Below are 22,626 nucleotides of genomic sequence, written 5' to 3'. Positions count from 1 at the left end.
GTACGTACGCCCTGAAACCCTTCTCCTGCATATTTCACCCATGTCATTGAGACAATACAAGAGATCCAAGCTTAGACACTTGCTCAACGCTGCAGATGCCTGTACCTGCCCTTTGGAGGTCGACCTCCTCTCCTACACTTAAGGTGGCCATACACTGGTCGATGTGCCATTAGATCGACCAGCTGACAGATCCCTATCTGATCGAATCTGATCAGATAGGGATCGTATGGCTGCCTTTACTGCAAACAGATTGTGAATCGATTTCAGCCTGAAACCGATCACAATCTGTTCAGCTGCTCCTGCCGCCTGTCCCCCCCCCCCGTATACATTACCTGAGGCTGGCTCCCGGGCATCTTCTCCGCACTGCACCGCACCGCTGTTCTTGCTCCATCCCGGCGCTTCCTGTGTTACTCCGTGACCAGGAAGTTCAAATAGAGCGCCCTCTATTTCAACTTCCTGGTCACCGGAGTGACACAGGAAGTATAAGCGTACACTGGGACATGCGGAAATGCGGTGCAGCGAGGAGAAGAGGACCCCGGAGCCAGCTTCAGGTAATGTATACATGCTCGGATCGGGCCCGAATCGTACGCCGCAAGCGACGCGCTCCTACCGCCGGGCGATCGAGGGTAATTTCCCGCACGGCGCGATCGACGGTCCGATCCGATTTCGGGAGGGAATCGGATCGGCGGGTGCGTTTAGCGCAAGCGATTGGCAGCAGATCCGATCCCAGGATCGGATCTGCTGTCGAAACGGCCGTGAATCGAGCCAGTGTATGGCCTGCTTTAAAGACTGGTTTACCAGAATGAATCATGATTGCGGATATAGAGATAATGATGATCGCTACCAAAAAAGATTTACTGTATACGTTTGTTATCACTTGGCAGTCTGGGTAGATTTCAAAGAGATCATAAGCATATCATGGCTTGAAGGAATAAATTTCATCTCACTCTTCCTCTTATAGTCGTTTGACCTACTCCTTCTTTCCAAGATGTCACTCCCGCCTACATATCGCCAGTGAGTTAGGCGCAGGGTGAGTCGAATGGCGGTTCACTTTACTGCCACAAAAAAATTCCCAGCAGCGTTAAACACTATTCACTCTCCAAGTTGTAGCAACTCGGAGGGAGAAGTAGTTCGGCGTTCGCCGGAACCCAGAATTACCTTATGCACCAGTGAGCATTACTGCTATAGTGCCGCCAGCTTCGGCGCTGAGCGCTGAAACCACCTGCTTTGTCCCTCCACTTCTCCCCCCAGACGGCTCCTCCTGGTTTAGTCTCCCATCTCTTCATAGTGCTTGGTAGTTCTCCTCATGGCCGCGTTAAACTGTTCTCTTGTTTTCCATGAGGCTCTTCATTGCTGCTTTCTGTCTTCTTTTCACTCTTTCATCTGCTTCCTTTCCATTTTTCTCCTGCATACGTGGGAATGTGCCCTTCTGAGGGGGGAATGCAGGGCTAGTGCAACTCTGGTTACAGTATAGGAGAAGGATGAGTAGGTGAGCCAATGACAGCCGGGTGCTCACCAAAATTAGCCTGGTGGAGCACCCAGCTAAAAGAGCCCGGGGAGAACACTGATTTATGTTCGTGGGGTTTTTCTGTACTTGATTTAGGCCTCCTGTTTTACACTGTTGCTTGAAAGCATTGTACGGCATTTTTCTATGAATATTCTTTTGCATCAGAGCAGTTTTCTTTCTGATATCTTATTCTTTTTTTGAGTGCTATACCTGTGTGGTTCGGGCATCATGCCTTGGACTCGACAGTTTATGGTTTATATTTTGATAACTGTCTACACTAGTAATGTGTTGGCTGTTTTATGACATAGTTACATAGTTACATAGTTACATAGTTATTTTGGTTGAAAAAAGACATACGTCCATCGAGTTCAACCAGTATAAAGTACAACACCAGCCTGCTCCCTCACATATCCCTGTTGATCCAGAGGAAGGCGAAAAAACCCTTACAAGGCATGGTCCAATTAGCCCCTAAAGGGAAAAATTCCTTCCCGACTCCAGATGGCAATCAGATAAAATCCCTGGATCAACATCATTAGGCATTACCTAGTAATTGTAGCCATGGATGTCTTTCAACGCAAGGAAAGCATCTAAGCCCCCTTTAAATGCAGGTATAGAGTTTGCCATAACGACTTCCTGTGGCAATGCATTCCACATCTTAATCACTCTTACTGTAAAGAACCCTTTCCTAAATAAATGGCTAAAACATTTTTCCTCCATGCGCAGATCATGTCCTCTAGTCCTTTGAGAAGGCCTAGGGACAAAAAGCTCATCCGCCAAGGTATTATATTGCCCTCTGATGTATTTATACATGTTAATTAGATCCCCTCTAAGGCGTCTTTTCTCTAGACTAAATAAACCCAGTTTATCTAACCTTTCTCGATAAGTGAGACCTTCCATCCCACGCATCAATTTTGTTGCTCGTCTCTGCACCTGCTCTAAAACTGCAATATCTTTTTTGTAATGTGGTGCCCAGAACTGAATTCCATATTCCAGATGCGGCCTTACTAGAGAGTTAAACAGGGGCAATATTATGCTAGCATCTCGAGTTTTTATTTCCCTTTTAATGCATCCCAAAATTTTGTTAGCTTTAGCTGCAGCTGCTTGGCATTGAGTACGATTATTTAACTTGTTGTCAATGAGTACTCCTAAGTCCTTCTCCAAGTTTGATGTCCCCAACTGTATCCCATTTATTTTGTATGGTGCTAGACCATTAGTACGTCCAAAATGCATGACCTTACATTTGTCAACATTGAATTTCATCTGCCATGTATGTGCCCATATAGCCATCCTATCCAGATCCTGTTGCAATATGACACTATCTTCCTGAGAGTTAATGATTCTGCACAATTTTGTATCATCTGCAAAAATAGCAACATTGCTCACTACTGCATCTACTAGGTCATTAATAAATAAATTGAAGAGCACTGGACCCAGAACAGACCCCTGTGGGACCCCACTGCTAACAGTCTCCCATTTTGAGTATGATCCATTGACCACAACTCTTTGTTTTCTGTCCATTAGCCAGTTCCCTATCCATGAACACAGACTCTTCCCCAGTCCTTGCATCCTCAACTTTTGCACCAGACTTTTGTGGGGAACAGTGTCGAAGGCCTTTGCAAAGTCCAAGTATATCACATCTACAGCATTCCCAATATCCATATTAGCATTCACTACCTCATAAAAGCTGAGCATGTTAGTCAAACAGGACCTGTCTTTAGTAAACCCATGTTGATGCTGAGAAATAAGATTATTTTCTACTATGAAGTCATGTATAGTATCTCTTAGTAACCCCTCAAATAGTTTGCATACAACTGATGTTAAACTTACAGGTCTATAATTTCCTGGATCAGATTTTTTGCCCTTCTTAAATAATGGGAAAACGTGGGCTGTACGCCAATCCACTGGGACTCTGCCAGTTGCAAGAGAGTCACAAAAGATAAGATAAAGGGGTTTATCTATAACTGAACTTAATTCCCTTAGGACCCGAGGATGCATGCCATCCGGGCCAGGTGCCTTGTCTATTTTTAATTTATTTAGTCTTGCCTTCACTTCTTCCTGCGTTAAGTATTTAATATTACAGTTAGAAGATTGAGACTCTTCCGCCTCTGTAGTTTGCAACAGTGCTGTTTCTTTTGTGAAGACAGAAGCAAAGAAAGCATTTAATAACTCTGCCTTACCTTGGTCATCCACCATTGAGTTCCCATCCTCATCCTTTAGGAGTCCTATACAGTCAACCTTTCTTTTTTTAGAGTTAATGTACTTGTAAAACTTTTTTGGGTTAGATTTGATATCCTTAGCGATTTGTTTTTCAGCTTCAATCTTTGCCTGCCTAATTTCTTTTTTACAATTTTTATTGCACACCTTATAATTGCTTAGTGCAGCCTCTGTCCCCTCCTGTTTTAAGACCTTATAGGCATTCTTTTTCCTCTTCATTTTATCTTTAACCTTTCTATTCATCCATAGAGGCCTTTTTTTATTCCTAGACATTTGACTGTAATGCATCTGTGAGACTCTGTACAAAACAAAAGTGCACCTGGGGACTGGGGAGTACTTACCTCGGGAAGGGGAAGCCTCTGGACCCTATCGCCGCTTCCCCCGTCCTCCTCCATCCCACGGTGGTCTCTCTCTCTGCCAATTTGTCAGGCTGTGTAATATTTACCTTCTCCCGGCTCCAGCGGGGGCGCTGTAGAGGCTCTCGGCTCGGAAATTGGCGGAAATAGCTAATCCCAGTTGGGTCCCCTCTACTGCGCAGGCACAGGAGACTTGCGCCTGAGCAGTAGAGCGGTCCCAACGGGAATTGGCTATTTCCGAGCCACTACTGCACCTGCACTGGAGCCAGGAAGGTAAATATTTACATGGCTGCCGTTTGAAGTGGCATTGCAAGACCACCGTGGGACAGAGGAGGGCGGGGGAAGCCTCGATAGGATCCAGAGGCCTCCCCCACCTGAGGTGAGTACCCCCAGGGGCATTTTTTGTTTTCATACAGATTCTCGTTAAGCACAGCAGAGCCTACAAAAAGCCTAAAAAGGTGGCCTTCACCATAGTGAGTACTGCCGAATGATTTGTTTTGGTTGGTTGAGACTTCTGGTTAGTTGAGTTCTGGATAACCGGAACTCTGCTGTAAAAATTGTTGACAAAAAAAGTGCATTGTACCAGGTGATGCTGTGCCAAGCATTATGAGGCCATTGATCCTCTCCTGCCGCTGCTCCTCTGCCCCCTGCTTGAACCAAAATTTTCCAGTATATCCGATCACAGTTTCGATTGATAAACTGCAAGAAAAAAAAAATATATATTTTGGGTGCAAGCAGATTTGATACGTGATCATATCAGCTAAAAAAAGAATAATAAAAAAAAGCGTGGAAGATTTATTACACTGAGTGCAAAGAATATTAGAGCAGTTGGCAAAACAACCAACCAGATTTCTTAAGGGGCCCATACATCTGGTGATGTATGGGCAGATCGATGATGAGATGGATTTCTTGCTGATTGAATCTGATCAGAGGGGGATCAGATGTTTGCCTATACACTGCAGGCCGATATCCGGTTTTAGCCATGAAACTAGCATCCTCCCCCATCACCGCCGTGACCGCGTTTACCATGAGTGCCTGTACCACGCGGCACCAGACTGACGGGCGTGTGAAGCCACGTGGTATAGGCGCTTGCATTAAAGGAGTGCACGTCGGTGACGGTGGAAGAGGCTAGGAATTATGCCAGCACACAGGTTACATTTTCAAACACTGCACACAGGGGGACATTTTACTTGGTAGGAACTTGGCTGGGGGTCCATCGGGTACGTTGGTCGTCACAATATCGAACACCATTACCGCCCTGTACCCAGTCAAGTGTTTGTGACGGAGATTTTCCAGCATGTCCTATTGATGCTTTTGACTGGTTTCGGCCCGTAATCCATCAAATCATCAATGAAATCACCAATTTTCCTCTGATTCGATAAAATTATCTAATTGGATGGTTGATCAGCCTGCAAAATCGCTAGATGTAAGGCCACCTTTACTTTCATTAAAGGTGCCCCGTAATGAGACAATCTTGATTGCACCTCTCTTAAGGGCCCGTTTCCACTATAGCGTTGCGGAATCGCCGGCGAATCACCGCAGGAAAATCGCATGCGGGTGCGATTCCGCATGCGTTTTTTGCCGCGATTTCGCATGCGATTTCGCATAGGTAAGGGTGATGCGATTTTAACCATGTCACTGCCTGTGTGAATTAACATGGGTACCTATGCGAAATCGCATGCGAAATCGCGGCAAAAAACGCATGGGGAAAACGCATGCGATTTCCCTATTAAATACATTGTGTGCGATTCGCCTGCATTCCACACGTCTATCATATTTAGTTCCCTTACAAGTTTAGCAAGCGCAGAACTTTTACTTTCCTGGGTTCTAGACCTACATCTGTCCAACCTTTGATCCAAAAACATATTGTAGTCCCCTATCCATAGCATCGGCAAAGACATTTTGTCCTTTAGTATTTCTATAATTATTTGTAAGCTGGAAGGTGAGAATGGAGGTGGGATATAAATAGCTACCAGTATGCATTCGAATGCATTACATTTGCCGTGTAGTATCACAAAACGGCCCTCAGGGTCTATATGTGATTTGATTAATTGGAACCCAATTTTCGCATGGATAAGCACCGCTACCCCCCTCGAATACGAGGTAAGTAGTGAGTGAAAAGTATGTGATATCCATCTTTTCTTCAGCCATTTCATGGTTTGTGTTGTCAAATGTGTTTCTTGCAAACACACAACCGAGGGACCCTGTTTTTGAATGAAGGAGAGAATTGATTGTCTTTTTATAGGGTCTGATAGCCCTCTCACATTCCAGCTTATTACTGCAAAATCAGCCATATTTACGCGAGGTCACAATCATCAACCAGTGCATGTAGCCATGCCATTCCCCATATAACCACTTGCTGCTGTGTGGGTCAACAAAAATAAAACATCTAATATCTATATCGATTCGCCTGCATTCCACACGCAGGCGAATTCTGAGGGCCCTACCCTGCAGATTTTTTCTGCACAGAAAAACGTGCAGGAAAACGCACAAGTGGAAACAGTCCCATCCACTTGCACTGGCTATGCGAATTCGCATGCGGGCACCGCATGCGAATTCGTGATAGTGAAAACAGGCCCTTACCAAATCTATGTAGTAGAAGGGTAAACTGAGTGAATATACCGGTGCTTTGGATGGATACTTTAGGTGAACCCTCAGATTACATAGATGTGGCAAGATTGTGCAAGGAAGACTGTATCATTAGTTGGCACCTTTTTAACCAAAACCTGATTGGATGTTATAAGTAACAGCAGTTTTCTTTGTTCTGTCTGCTCCAGTGAACCAGCGACATACCAGCTGTATGTTTGCCTGAGGTGCTGGCACACTGATAACTGGCTACTGGCATCCTATAAAACTACACAAGGGCACCTCCCTCATTGCTGTCATTGCAGAAGTACTTTCACTGGAGTCATTCCCATATACAGTACATATGTGATAACAGCATGTAGCCATAAGAGCATGTAACCACGTACCTCAGTGCAATTGGAAAGCACATGATATACTTAAAGCGGGATTGTCACCATAAAAATCAAATTTCAACAGCAACTGGTCTGAGTGTATTAAGTGATAAAGATGCTAACCCTGCATTCAAAACTTTCAAAACTTTTTCTGCTGTTATGGTTTGGAGTTATCACATACCTTAGGAGCACTGGCGCTATAATAGCCATTGCCAAACAGTTGTATGCTGGGGGGTCTTTTTATCTTTAATATATTCCTCCTCTTCCCTTTATTTCTCTGCCTAGCTGAAACATGATCCTCTGCTCACTTGTGTTTACAAGCAAGGCTGAGGTGACTCAGCGATTGGAGGAGAAAAGAAAAAAAAGTAAAGGGCAGAAATGACATCACGAGTTAGCCTTAACTGTGGGCAAAAGACATGGCCCCCACCAGGAACAGAATTCTCTTCATTTACTATATAAAATTCACTGAAATCAAAACGTGGACAGTATAATACATGTGTTATGTAAGTAGATCAAGTATTTATCTCCTCATATATGTGTTTTTTTTCCTGGCATAGTATGGCTAATCCTCCTGCTTAAGGGCTCGTTTCCACTAGTGCGGTGCGAATCGCCAGGATTCCACCGCTGACGAAATCGCATGCGGATGCGATTCCGCGTGCGTTTTTTTTGCCGCGATTTCGCATAGGCAGGGTATATGCGAATTTAACCATGTCACTGCCTGGTTCAATTTACATTAGTTTTCATGCGAATTCGCACACAAAATCGCGGCAAAAAACGCATGTGCGTTTTCCCTATTAAATACATAGCCTGCGAATCGCCTGCATTCCTCACGCAGGCGAATTCTGCAGGCTCTACCGTGCAGAAAAATCCTGCACAGAAAAACGCAGGAAAAAACTGACAAGTGGAAACAGGGCCATCCACTTGTATTGGTTATGCGAATCTGCATGCAGAGAACGCATGCGGATTCGCTCTAGTGGAAACTGGCCCTTAAAGAGCATTTTTTTTACAATAAAATATTCCTTTATAAATTATTTATTTATTTATTGTATTTATAAAGCACCAACATATTACTTAGCGCTGGACATTAGTTAAGGTTACAGACAATATTTAGGGGTGACATACAGCAATATGACAATACAGGAATACATGCAAACCAGATCATGCAGACATGCAAACCAGATCACGCAGCACAGTATGAGTACAAGGTAATGCTTAGTTAGTCACTGGATGGGAGCATGGAGATTAGTCCAGTCGAGTTCACTCAGATCCATAGGATGGGTGTACGGTAATGGAGGTGTGTGATCAGGTAGGACAGTGATGGCTAACCTTGGCACTCCAGCTGTGGTGCAACTACAAGTCTCATGGGGCATTGCAATACTCTGACAGCTCTAAGCATAACTCAGGGAGACAGAGGCATGATGGGATTTGCAGTTTTGTCACAGCTGGAGTGCCAAGGTTAGCCATCACTGACCTAGATGATTTAGATCAGCGTTTGCTCATGGTAAGATCTTTCTTCATCCTGATTCACATTAAAGGACACCTTAGCACAAAATTTAAAACGGGGGGAGCAGGCATGTTTTTAATGGGGCCCGGCTCTCTTCATTCCCACTGCCGCCCCCCCCCCCCGTTCTCCTCTGTCCCCCTCTGGTACTGCCTACCGACACCCCCCCCCCCCCCCCCCCCCGCTCCATACACACGCACACACACACACTTATTTCCTGGTCGGGGTGATCGCAGCTAACTGCGCAGGCGCTGCCCGCGGCCTTGCGCATCCTTAATCGCGCGCCCATGGCCAGGAGCACTCTGCGCAGGCATACTACATAGTTGCAACGTCAATATATAGGATATAGGAATATACACAATATAGTAATTGTTTCTGATGTTGAAACCAGAAACATTACCATAAAAGTGTGTATTCTGTATAATTTACTGCATTCTGCTGTATGTTTGTTACTGTACCTCTTTAAACATGCATGTTAATCCATACAAAAGTCACTGAAAGCAGATACCCAGCAAGCTCATGGTGAACCAGAAGTCATTGGAGTATGTAAAGGGCTACAAAGGACCAAAAATGCCTCTTACTAAAATGCTATGGAAAACAAAAGTTTGCTTTCTTAAAACAGAAGGTATTTGCGATAGTTTAGATTGGAGTGAGCGTATGAGGTCTCCCACAATGCAACACTTCTGTATATGCAAATCATCCTTTGTTGTCCCTTTGTTGTTTCTGTCTACCCCCAGAACCGCTGGAATGCAATGATGTGTCAGCTTGTTAATTGTACAGAGCCACAATAATCCAACATGCATACAGACTGTTTCGATATTGTTTAATCCTCATCAGTGCATGGCATGGGTTAATGTGGCTCTATGGCCTCGATTCATCAAGACTTATCGAATCAATTGCCGACAGCTCAGTAAAATACCGAACTCGATAAGTTGATTTCAGGATTCATCAAAGTTATCTACAGCTGTTAGCCAGCATTCGGCAATCATTCGTTAGTGATGCGATAAAACAGAAGAAAGTGCAATTCATGAAAATGAAAGTAGGTGTGGTTTAGCATTACATTTAGGATTAGTTGTCTCCTTCACTGCTCTGTCATTATCCCTGTCAGACCATTGCTGACAGAGAAGATGGAGCCATTTGAAGTGGTTATGCATCAGCTGAGAGTGATGCAAAGGCGCAGAAGGGCAAGAATAAGGTCTAGAACCGTATCAATTTGCAAGAGAATGGATTTATTTGCTATACCAGGACATCGGCATTTCTCTTGAATCATCATGTAAGAGAACACAGGCAGTGCCAGGGTTAACTAAATTGCTAGCTGCACTACATTTTTTCAGAAAAGGCTCCTATCAAGCCGTAGCTGGTGAAATTGTGGGATTGTCCCAAGCCACTTCCAGAATCCTGGTCCAGGTGTTAAGCCCTATTCGGAATGTTGCTACATGGTGTTCAAAGGACTACCTTTTTACCCACAATTCCACTGGAATCTTATGGCCGTGTGTTAAATTACCGCTGTAAAATGGAAATATCGACACGTTACCGAATGGTTACCGCATTGTTATCGATATTTTATCGAAGTCACACCGAATGCGGAAAAACCTTGATGAATACAACTAGAAATCTATAAACTTCGAATTCGGTAATTTAACAAACTGGAAAAAGTTACCGCAAAGGCAATGATGAATCGAGGCCTATGTCTATGGGGTAGTACTTGAAACACCCAGAATGGCTCTATGAGGTAGGATGGGTGTTTCTCTGGGGAATGTTTTGATTCAAAAGCCAGTAGAAATGATTTCTGGTTGCCCAGAATGCTTTTTTTTTTTTAACAAATAAGTTTTATCGAATTTTATTGAAACCAGGATATTTAATGTAAAAATGGGTATCTTGAATACTTGACTGCATTCTACTTTTATGTCGTTATGGTTCCTCTTTAATAAGTCTGTCTTCAGTTTAAGCAACATTTACGTGGTTTGTGAATGTTCCGTTTTTTAAGAGTGCAATATCGGAAATCAAACCTGAGTGCGTGTTCATTTTATTTAACATATGACTATTTAAAAAATACATTTGTTTATTGGTTAGATGAGCCACCAGCTTGTAGGTTAACTCTATCAACCATCATTTGCATCCTCTAAGTCCTGGTAGATGCCAAAAAAGCACAGCTGCACATAGAAAAATGCATCGTGTTTTGAGGCATTCTTTACGCGTTTTTCTGCACATTTGCATTGTGTTTTTAGCGGGTCATGCAGTCATTTAACTTTAACTGCGCATGTTTTCCCTTAAGGCTACTTTCCCACTAAGACGCTGCGTTTTAGGGGACGTTATGGTCGCATAACGAGCCCCTAATGCAATGTATGGTGGTGTTGAAGTTGGACGTCAGATTGAGCTACGTTATGCAGCTCTCAAAGCAGCCGCTCCAGGTTAGTGATAGGAAGTCCGATCTTTTTAAGGATTCGGATAATTTGAATCGATCATTGAAAAGATCCGGATCTTTGAACCAAATCATTTGAATCATTTTACTAGGGATGCAGACAGGGTGAAATGACTAGCAGGACAGGACTTTCCCTGCACTGTACATTCTGTATGTTCCTGTTTCTTCCAGACAGACATCCACTGTGAACCAAATCTTTCATTGTGATGATCCGGATGATTCGACTCACAAAAAAGATCCGGATCAAATGAACGATTCGTTCATGATCCGGACAACACTACAGTCCCACCAAGAGTCTCCACAGTGCAGTGAATATTAATTAGCCATGTGGCTGGCCACTGAGGAGGAGGGGAGACCTGAGCATTACTGAGCATGTGCAAACAGTCTAACGTGGCTTAGCCCAGTATAATGTACAGCATGCAGCACTTTGTTTAAACGTGCTGCGTTACTATGTAACCCAACGTGTGCACTGTGAACAAGCACATTGATTGTACAGTGCTGTGAGTTAGGCTGCGTTACTGGCTGCTGTAACGTGGGACTTTAACTTCCCACTGTGAAACCAGCCTAAAAGTATGGTCATCAACTCCATCCACTCAGCATCCCCTGCTGGAGAGGGTTGGGGAATGCATTGGAGGGAGGGGCGGTGTTTCAGCCCCTCCCCAAAGCCCCGTGCCCCTCTGCATCTGCAGGAGTGGCTCCCTCAGTAGTTATAACTTTGACCCAAAGCTAGGCTTATAAAATCACATGTGGAGTATAGTTATGTGCATTATTACACATCATAAGTACTGGGTGCCACAGTGTTGTAAGGTAACACAGACACCGGTGATAAAAGGCCTGGGGACTCGTCCTGTGAGTGACGTCCCCTCCTCAGTACTGTTTCCTCATTCTTTGCATGAATGTGTAGTTCTGATTTTTTTTTTCCCGTCATTTCTGCAACAAAACAGGTTTTCTTTTTACTGGTAAGTATGACATTTATGTAGAACAAGTGAGGAAAAGTTCATGCAGATCATGAGGCAGATGTCTTTGAAACTCCAGTGTGTGATGTGTAAGATAACATACAGTAGAATGTTATATGATTACCGTGTTTCTTCAGTTTAGGAATTTCCATGTACCGGGAGGTTTGGGAAGAAAAAAAGTCTTTAAAGAGACTCAGTGATGAAAAATTAAGAAAAATCGATACTTACCCGGTGCTTCCTCCAGTCCCATAAACATGTGCGAGTCCCTCGCCGTCCTCCTGCGGTGTGCCATTCAGCCGCAATCAGCCCCTGTAACTGGCTCAGTCGGGATGAGTCTGTGTCTACTGCCCATGCCCAGTAGACCCGGACTGACGCGACTGAGACAGCCACCGAGGCTGATCGTGGCTGAACGACTGACTATGGGAGGGTGGTGAGGGATTGATTTTTCTTCGTTTTTCATCTCTGAGTCTCTTTAAAGCAGCAGGAACGGCCATACGATGCCAGAAAAAAAACACATATAGTAGATAAATACTTCTTGTAACGATAGGTGTCAGCAACCAGAGAGAAAATCTGATCCTTGGCGATCTGCAGTATCCCCAAGAATACAGATATACCTGATTATTGGGGATCTGCAGAATCGCCAATAATCAAATATGTCTAACCTCTAGACACCTGAGTGTGTAAGTGTTTTGGTGCAACAGTAACCTTTGGACCACCGGGGTAGCAGGTGGTCCAATAAGTAGAGAAGACTCTACTGCAGTCAAGGACACCTGGAGAGGGAGTCCCTGACTGATAAGGAGCAGTGTCCCCTCTGAAGAGCAGGGGACCCCTGCGGAAGGGCTGGACACCCTGCGGGGGGTGACAGCCAGAAGGTCAGACAGGCCGGATCGGCAACCGAGTATCAGATATGCAAAGTACCAAATCAGAGATTAGAAGAATAGTCAGGAAAGCTACAGGTCATAACAGATATCAGAACAAGGCCTAGTCTGGGGTGTAAGGGCCGTGATCTCAACACCCTGGAACTATGCTAGAGAATAACACAGATGATATACAGTATTCCTAGTCTGGGGTGTGAGGGCCATGCTCTCAACACCCTGGAACTATGCTAGAGAATAACACAGATGATATACAGTATTCCTAGTCTGGGGTGTGAGGGCCGTGATCTCAACACCCTGGAACTATGCTAGAGAATAACACAGATGATATACAGTAACTGGCTAAGTGTGGATTCCCAGGTCCTCCTGGTTCCACCACACTGAAAGATCTGACTAAGGTCTGAGTGCTAACACATAGGCATTCGCAACGCCAGACAACCAGCAACTGAACAGCAGGAGATATATATAGTAAAGCGCTCCACAGCGCCGCCCAACTCCCATCAACCAATCACTGACTGATCAGGGATCAGCTGACCGCCCTGATCAGCTGATCTTCCTCCTATTGGTATAAAGAGCTTGTCTTGCAGCTCGCGCGCGCGTAGCTCTCCATCTGTGTGCACTACTAGGTCCAGACAGCCCAGACACATGCTGCTGTGGGGAAACCGCCGCACTGGACGCGGAATCCGCCGCCTTACCGTCAGAACACGCGGTGGCCCCCACGCCATTCCTCCCATGTGCACCACCAGTTCCAGACAACTCAGACGCATGCTGACGTGGACAAACAGGCTTTTCCGCTATTCATCACACTTCTACAGTACATAAAGAGAATTCTGTTCCCAGCATTTTCCATCTTAATTCCCTCTGACTGAAACCAATCTTGGTGTCTTTTCCTCCCTTCATTTTTTTTTCTCCTAGAAACTGCACTGTCATCTCTAGATCGTATTTTAGCAGCTCACTGAACTGTCCTCAGCCAATCAGTGGGGAGCAGGAATGTGGGAGGGGTGATAACAAGCTTCCTTCTCCTCGGCAATGTACCAAATAGAGATAGGCTGACTGAGATAAGATTTATTGTAGCAGAAAGATTTATGATTAGATTGGAGTGCTTGCAATGCAAGGTCAGGTTCCAGACAGCATAATAAACACAGAGGAGTGGATACTGTATATGAAATATGATTTTATGGCTGACAACCCCGCTTTAATCACTCATCAAGCATATTGCATGGTTTGAATAAAGCAAGTTATTCTGTTATCTCCCAAATATCCTTGCACCAAAGAAAGGGTCTATATTTTTTCTTTCCCAAGGGCATAGCAATAGCCCCCTACTACCCCTCGACCGTTGGGAGGCCCTCTTTTCCCCCCTCCATCCCATGGCCCTACTCCTACACTGATTTACAGAGTAGAGCAGCAGAACAGGGTACTTTACCAGCCCCAGTCCACACTAGGATAGGGAGTGAATGCATACTCCCACAGGAAGTAACTATGCTGACCAGCGCGGTGGGCCCAGCAGGAAACGAAGATAGAAACCCCGGATACAAATTGGCCTATTAGGCTATTCGTCCTTTGCCACAAAGCCTCTGAAAATGCAGATTCCACAAAACAATTGTTAGGCTGGTCCACGCTGCAGTGATACCCCACAGCCTCATCACATCGACTGGTATGTCATCGTTTTAATACAGTTTCATACAGTATGATATTGGTATGAACAGCATGAAGCGGTTTTAGCTAGATTAGTAGTGCCAGATGAATCATCTTCTTTCACGTTGAACTTTATGCACTTGCTACTTGCATCCAGAGCACACTTCAGCTGAATATTATTTTTTACTGCCTGTTCGATAGAATTGATCCACTGCTAATAAGGTGATTCAGTTTCACACGATTGCTGCAGTACCAGTTTCTCTACATTGCTACAGTCCGCACTCCGCTCCTTACGGCAGCCAGGTGCTATACAGCCTGAGGGTTTTCTGCGGACGAACATGCATTCTTGGCCATCGGCCAGCTAAGAACATTTCACTGTCGGCATTAGGGAACCTCACGTGATTTTTGTTACCGTTAATATTGTTTTTCTTTCATGAATGCGATGTGTGAAATGATTATAGGGGGCACACATAAAACCGGACCAGTGTGCCTGCCACTAACACTAGTATATAGGCAGTACAGTACACTATCCAGCGGTGGCACCGCCTTTGACATGGAAGGCTAGGGTCAGTACCTATTCAGTAAGGCGTCCTTAGGCAAGACTCCCGAACACTGCAGGGTGACCTCTTAAGTGTGTCCCAGTGGCTGCAGCTCTTGAGCGCTTTGGGTCAGACAGGAGAAAATGCTATACTAATGTTCGGATTATGCAGATTATTAGATGCTAGTGGGCGGTCCCTGTGCGCCTGAACTCACTCCCTGCTCTGTTTGTGTGATCTCCAGCTTTATTAAAGCCTGTGATGCCTGTATTCGCTGCCGTATGGGTAATGCTAATGGCAGAAAATGCAGATAACATAGACTTTAACCACTTATGTGGTTGCAGATGGTACTGTATATCTATGTCCTGCAGGACTTTAGTTCCTGCCCAGGGACGTAGATATTTGTCTATTACAGCTAATGGCCACCGCGCACCTCCGAGCTCACTCCCGCATGTGTTTTTGTTGCCCCCCCCCCCACCTTTAGAGGGGAGATCAGTGAATGGGAACGCTGTTCCCATTCATTGATCTAAGTCCCCATGTCAGTGATCACCGGCATAAATGAGATGCCTGCAGTCATTGTAATAACAAAAGTAACACATACATGCGTTACTTCCTGTTAGCGTACTAAAAGTATGAGCAGGAAGATTATGCGTGGGGACATCTTGTGGCTAAAAAGTAAAATTACACCTACATATATATACTTTTTGTAATAATTATACATAGACATACCGTTAAAATTAGCCCCTTACCTCCCACACTCTCTCACAGTTACCCAAATAAAACATTTGCATAAAAAAAGTAAAGTAAAAAACACATAAATAGTTACATTGGGCACTGAACTTTTCCAATATGTATGTCAGGAGGGTATATTACTGTTATTTTTAAAAATATGGGCTTGTAATTTGTGATGGACGCAAAAATGGAAAAATGCACCTTTATTTCCAAATATAATATTGGCCCCATACATTGTACTAAGGAAATATTTTAACCGTTGCAATAACCGTGACAAATGAGCAAATAAAATGTGTGGGTTCAGAGCTGGTTCTAGATAGGCACATATGAGGGGCAGTCAGAAATGTGAAGGGGGCATCATGTTTGAGCACATTTCTTCTAGACACAGTAGTGCGGCGCACGAAGGGGCGAAAAATGGGTGTGGACATGATGACATGTGGGCGGGGCTAACTGTAATGTAGTTATACCAGCCAATGTAGTTACATAAAAAAAAATAATAACGTAAATGCACATAATGACAGACAGCCTTTCACCAGTAAATGCATGTAATGAGAGACAGCGTTTCACCAGTAAATGCACATAAGAGACAGCATTTCACCAGTAAATGCACATAAGAGACAGCATTTCACCAGTAAATGCACATAAGAGACAGCGTTTCACCAGGAAATGCACGTAATGACAGACAGCCTTTCACCAGTAAATGCATGTAATGAGAGACAGCGTTTCATCCGTAAATGCACATAAGAGACAGCGTTTCACCAGTAAATGTACATAAGAGACAGCGTTTCACCAGTAAATGCACATAAGAGACAGCATTTCACCAGGAAATGCACATAATGACAGACAGCCTTTCACCAGTAAATGCACATAAGAGACAGCGTTTCCCCAGTAAATGCACATAAGAGACAGCGTTTTACCAGTAAATGCACATAATAAAATCGGCGACCACGCACACAGAGCATGGGTTGAGTACAGGCGCACAGGGACGGAAAAGCCGGCATCTGCCTATATACTAGTGTTAGGAACTCGTGTTAGGGGCAGGCAGCCAGGGCCGGTGTTATGTGCACCACCCTGTATTGCACATTTACATAAAGCTGACATTTTACATTGAATAAATTAAGACAGAATGGGGTTGATTCACTAAGCTGTGCTGCTACAGCAGTGCAGCTTAACCACTTAAGGACCACAGTCTTTTCGCCCCTTAAGGACCAGAGCCTTTTTCTCCATTCAGACCACTGCAGCTTTCACGGTTTATTGCTCGGTCATACAACCTACCACCTAAAGGAATTTTACCTCCTTTTCTTGTCACTAATACAGCTTTCTTTTGCTGCTATTTGATTGCTGCTGCGAGTTTTAGTTTTTATCATATTCATCAAAAAAGACATGAATTTTGGCAAAAAAATGACTTTTTTAACTTGCTGTGCTGACATTTTTCAAATAAAGTAAAATTTCCTATACATTTGAGCGCGAACGTTATTCTGCTACATGTCTTTGATAAAAAAAAAAACATTCAGTGTATATTTATTGGATTGGGTAAAAGTTATAGCGTTTACAAACTATGGTGCCAAAAGTGAATTTTCCCATTTTCAAGCATCTCTGACTTTTCTGCGCACCTGTCAGGTTTCATGAGGGGCTAAAATTCCAGGATAGTACAAATACCCCCCAAATGACCCCATTTTGGAAATAAGACATCCCAAAGTATTCAGTGAGAGGCATGGTGAGTTCATAGAAGATTTTATTTTTTTGTCACAAGTTAGCGGAAAATGACACTTTGTGACAAAAAAAAAAAAAAAGTTTCCATTTCTTCTAACTTGCGACAAAAATAAATTAAATCTGCCACGGACTCACTATGCTCCTCTCTGAATACCTTGAAGTGTCTACTTTCCAAAATGGGGTCATTTGTGGGGTGTGTTCACTGTCCTGGCATTTTGGGGGGTGCCTAATTGTAAGCACCCCTGTAAAGCCTAAAGATGCTCATTGGACTTTGGGCCCCTTAGCGCTGTTAGGCTGCAAAAAAGTGCCACACATGTGGTATTGCCGTACTCAGGAGAAGTAGTATCATGTGTTTTGGGGTGTATTTTTACACATACCCATGCTGGGTGGGAGAAATATCTCCGTAAATGACAATTGTTTTATTTTTTTTACACACAATTGTCTATTTATAGAGATATTTCTCCCACTCAGCATGGGTATGTGGAAAAATACACCCCAAAACACATTATACTACTTCTCCTGAGTACGGCGATACCACATGTGTGGCACTTTTTTGCACCCTAACTGCGCTAAGGGGCCCAAAGTTCAATGAGTACCTTTAGGATTTCACAGGTCATTTTGAGAAATTTCGTTTCAAGACTACTCCTCACGGTTTAGGGCCCCTAAAATGCCAGGACAGTATAGGAACCCCACAAATTACCCCATTTTAGAAAGAAGACACCCCAAGGTATTCCGTTAGGAGGATGGTGAGTTCATAGAAGATTTTTTTTTTGTCACAAGTTAGCGGAAATTGATTTTAATTGTTTTTTTTTCACAAAGTGTCATTTTCCGCTAACTTGTGACAAAAAATAAAATCTTCTATGAACTCACCATACTCCTAACGGAATACCTTGGGGTGTCTTCTTTCTAAAATGGGGTCATTTGTGGGGTTCCTATACTGCCCTGGCATTTTAGGGGCCCTAAACCGTGAGGAGTAGTCTTGAAACCAAATGTCGCAAAATGACCTGTGAAATCTTAAAGGTACTCATTGGATTTTGGGCCCCTTAGCGCACTTAGGGTGCAAAAAAGTGCCACACATGTGGTACCGCCGTACTCAGGAGAAGTAGTATAATGTGTTTTGGGGTGTATTTTTACACATACCCATGCTGGGTAGGAGAAATATCTCTGTAAATGACAATTGTTTGATTTTTTTACACACAATTGTCCATTTACAGAGAGATTTCTCCCACCCAGCATGGGTATGTGTAAAAATACACCCCAAAACACAATATACTACTTCTTCTGAGTACGGCGATACCACATGTGACACTTTTTTGCAACCTAGGTGCGCTAAGGGGCCTAACGTCCTATTCACAGGTCATTTTGAGGCATTTGGATTCTAGACTACTGCTCACGGTTTAGGGCCCCTAAAATGCCAGGGCAGTATAGGAACCCCACTAGTGACCCCATTTTAGAAAGAAGACACCCCAAGGTATTCTGTTAGGAGTATGGTGAGTTCATAGAAGATTTTTTTTTGTCACAAGTTAGCAGAAAATGACACTTTGTGAAAAAAAAAACAATACATATCAATTTCCGCTAACTTGTGACAAAAAATAAAATCTTCTATGAACTCATTATACACCTAACAGAATACCTTGGGGTGTCTTCTTTCTAAAATGGGGTCACTTGTGGGGTTCCTATACTGCCCTGGCATTTTAGGGGCCCTAAACCGTGAGGAGTAGTCTTGAACCCAAATGTCTCAAAATGACCTGTGAAATCCTAAAGGTACTCATTGGACTTTGGGCCCCTTAGCACAGTTATGCTGCAAAAAAGTGTCACACATGTGGTATCGCCGTACTCAGAAGAAGTAGTATAATGTGTTTTGTGGTGTATTTTTACATATAACCATGCTGGGTGGGAGAAATATCTCTGTAAATGACACATTTTTGATTTTTTTTTACACACAATTGTCCATTTACAGAGAGATTTCTCCCACCCAGCATGGGTATGTGTAAAAATACACCACAAAACACATTATACTACTTCTCCTGAGTATGGCGATACCACATGTGTGACACTTTTTTGCAACCTAGGTGCGCTAAGGGGCCCAACGTCCTATTCACGGGTCATTTTGAGGCATTTGTTTTCTAGACTACTCCTCACGGTTTAGGGCCCCTAAAATGCCAGGGCAGTATAGGAACCCCACAAGTGACTCCATTTTAGAAAGAAGACACCCCAAGGTATTCCGTTAGGGGTATGGTGAGTTCATAGAAGATTTTATTTTTTGTCACAAGTTAGTGAAAAATGACACTTTGTAAAAAAAACAATAAAAATCCAATTTCCGCTAACTTTTGACAAAAAATAAAATCTTCTATGAACTCATCATACACCTAACAGAATACCTTGGGGTGTCTTCTTTCTAAAATGGGGTCACTTGTGGGGTTCCTATACTTCCCTGGCATTTTACGGCCCAAAACTGTGAGTAGTCTGGAAACCAAATTTCTCAAAATGACTGTTCAGGGGTATAAGCATCTGCAAATTTTGATGACAGGTAGTCTATGAGGGGGCAAATTTTGTGGAACCGGTCATAAGCAGGGTGGCCTCTTAGATGACAGGATGTTTTGGGCCTGATCTGATGGATAGGAGTGCTAGGGGGGTGACAGGAGGTGATTGATGGGTGTCTCAGGGGGCGGTTAGAGGGGAAAATAGATGCAATCAATGCACTGGGGAGGTGATCGGAAGGGGGTCTGAGGGGGATCTGAGGGTTTGGCCGAGTGATCAGGAGCCCACACGGGGCAAATTAGGGCCTGATCTGATGGGTAGGTGTGCTAGGGGGTGACAGGAGGTGATTGATGGATGTCTCAAGGTGTGATTAGAGGGAATAACAGATGTAAATATTGCACTCACGAATTGATAAGGGGGGGTCTGAGGGAAATCTGAGCGTGTGGGCGGGTGATTGGGTGCCCGCAAGGGGCAGATTAGGGTCTAATCTGATGGGTAACAGTGACAGGTGGTGATAGGGGGTGATTGATGGGTAATTAGTGGGTGTTTAGAGGAGAGAAGAGATGTAAACACTGCACTTGGGAGGTGATCTGATGTCGGATCTGCGGGCGATCTATTGGTGTGGGTGGGTGATCAGATTGCCCGCAAGGGGCAGGTTAGGGGCTGATTGATGGGTGGCAGTGACAGGGGGTGATTGATGGGTGGCAGTGACAGGGGGTGATTGATAGGTGATTGACAGGTGATCAGTGGGTTATTACAGGGAATAACAGATGTAAATATTGCACTGGCGAATTGATAAGGGGGGGTCTGAGGGAAATCTGAGCGTGTGGGCGGGTGATTGGGTGCCCGCAAGGGGCAGATTAGGGTCTAATCTGATGGGTAACAGTGACAGGTGGTGATAGGGGGTGATTGATGGGTAATTAGTGTGTGTTTAGAGGAGAGAAGAGATGTAAACACTGCACTTGGGAGGTGATCTGATGTCGGATCTGCGGGCGATCTATTGGTGTGGGTGGGTGATCAGATTGCCCGCAAGGGGCAGGTTAGGGGCTGATTGATGGGTGGCAGTGACAGGGGGTGATTGATGGGTGGCAGTGACAGGGGGTGATTGATAGGTGATTGACAGGTGATCAGTGGGTTATTACAGGGAATAACAGATGTAAATATTGCACTGGCGAATTGATAAGGGGGGGTCTGAGGGAAATCTGAGCGTGTGGGCGGGTGATTGGGTGCCCGCAAGGGGCAAATTAGGGTCTAATCTGATGGGTAACAGTGACAGGTGGTGATAGGGGGTGATTGATGGGTAATTAGTGGGTGTTTAGAGGAGAGAAGAGATGTAAACACTGCACTTGGGAGGTGATCTGATGTCGGATCTGCGGGCGATCTATTGGTGTGGGTGGGTGATCAGATTGCCCGCAAGGGGCAGGTTAGGGGCTGATTGATGGGTGGCAGTGACAGGGGGTGATTGATGGGTGGCAGTGACAGGGGGTGATTGATAGGTGATTGACAGGTGATCAGTGGGTTATTACAGGGAATAACAGATGTAAATATTGCACTGGCGAATTGATAAGGGGGGGTCTGAGGGCAATCTGAGCGTGTGGGTGGGTGATTGGGTGCCCGCAAGGGGCAGATTAGGGTCTAATCTGATGGGTAACAGTGACAGGTGGTGATAGGGGGTGATTGATGGGTAATTAGTGGGTGTTTAGAGGAGAGAAGAGATGTAAACACTGCACTTGGGAGGTGATCTGATGTCGGATCTGCGGGCGATCTATTGGTGTGGGTGGGTGATCAGATTGCCCGCAAGGGGCAGGTTAGGGGCTGATTGATGGGTAGCAGTGGCAGGGGGTGATTGACGGGTGATTGACAGGTGATCAGGGGAGATAGATGCATACAGTACATGGGGGGGGGGGTCTGGGGAGAATCTGAGGGGTGGGGGGGTGATCAGGAGGGAGTAGGGGGCAGATTAGGGACTAAAAAAAAAAATAGCGTTGACAGATAGTGACAGGGAGTGATTGATGGGTGATTAGGGGGGTGACTTGGTGCAAACAGTGGTCTGGGGGGTGGGCAGGGGGGGGGGGTCTGAGGGGTGCTGTGGGCGATCAGGGGGTAGGGGGGGGAAATCAGTGTGCTTGGGTGCAGACTAGGGTGGCTGCAGCCTGCCCTGGTGGTCCCTCGGACACTGGGACCACCAGGGCAGGAGGCAGCCAGTATAATAGGCTTTGTATACATTACAAAGCCTAATATACATACGTGCAGCGGCGATCCGGGTGCTAGTAACCCGCCGGCGCTTCCGAACGGCCGGCTGGTTACAGAGAACGGTGGGCGGAGCCAGTCCCCGGCGGCTGATCGCGTCACGAATGACGCGATCGCCGCATAGCCACTCCCGCAGCCGCCCCCGCCGATGTGCGTATTGCGGTCGTTTGGGCCCGGACTTTGCCGCCGCCCATCGGCTGGGGGCTGTCCTCAAGTGGTTAATGACAGCAGCGCGTAGTAATTATTTCCCAGCACATGTTATGCAACCATAGCATGCGATGCTCAATAACGCTATGCTCCTATAGTTTAACTTAATGAGCGCTCCACTGAACCTGCTCTGATGCCCGGCAGGTCCAGTGGCTTCAAAGGATGAGATTCCTGCACTTTGATTGGCCCAATAGGCTGACTGTCAAGTGACAGGCAGCCTACTGGACCAATGAAAGTGCAGGAATCAACCCCAATGATTTGTGGAGGGGAAGAGGAGAATTAAA

General features: G+C 44.9%; 1 protein-coding gene across 1 annotated transcript in view; it reads left to right on the top strand.

Moving 5' to 3' along the window:
- The window catches only part of SH3BP2 (SH3 domain binding protein 2), a 156,038-nt gene that overhangs the window by 6,707 nt on the left and 126,705 nt on the right, over positions 1-22,626 (top strand). The gene's annotated exons all lie outside the window — the stretch shown is intronic.

The sequence above is a fragment of the Hyperolius riggenbachi genome, chromosome 1 (assembly GCF_040937935.1).
Source record: "Hyperolius riggenbachi isolate aHypRig1 chromosome 1, aHypRig1.pri, whole genome shotgun sequence".
In the NCBI taxonomy this organism is placed as follows: domain Eukaryota; kingdom Metazoa; phylum Chordata; class Amphibia; order Anura; family Hyperoliidae; genus Hyperolius; species Hyperolius riggenbachi.
The sequence above is the reverse complement of the archived record's forward strand: the minus strand, read 5'-3'. Positions and strand labels throughout refer to the sequence as shown.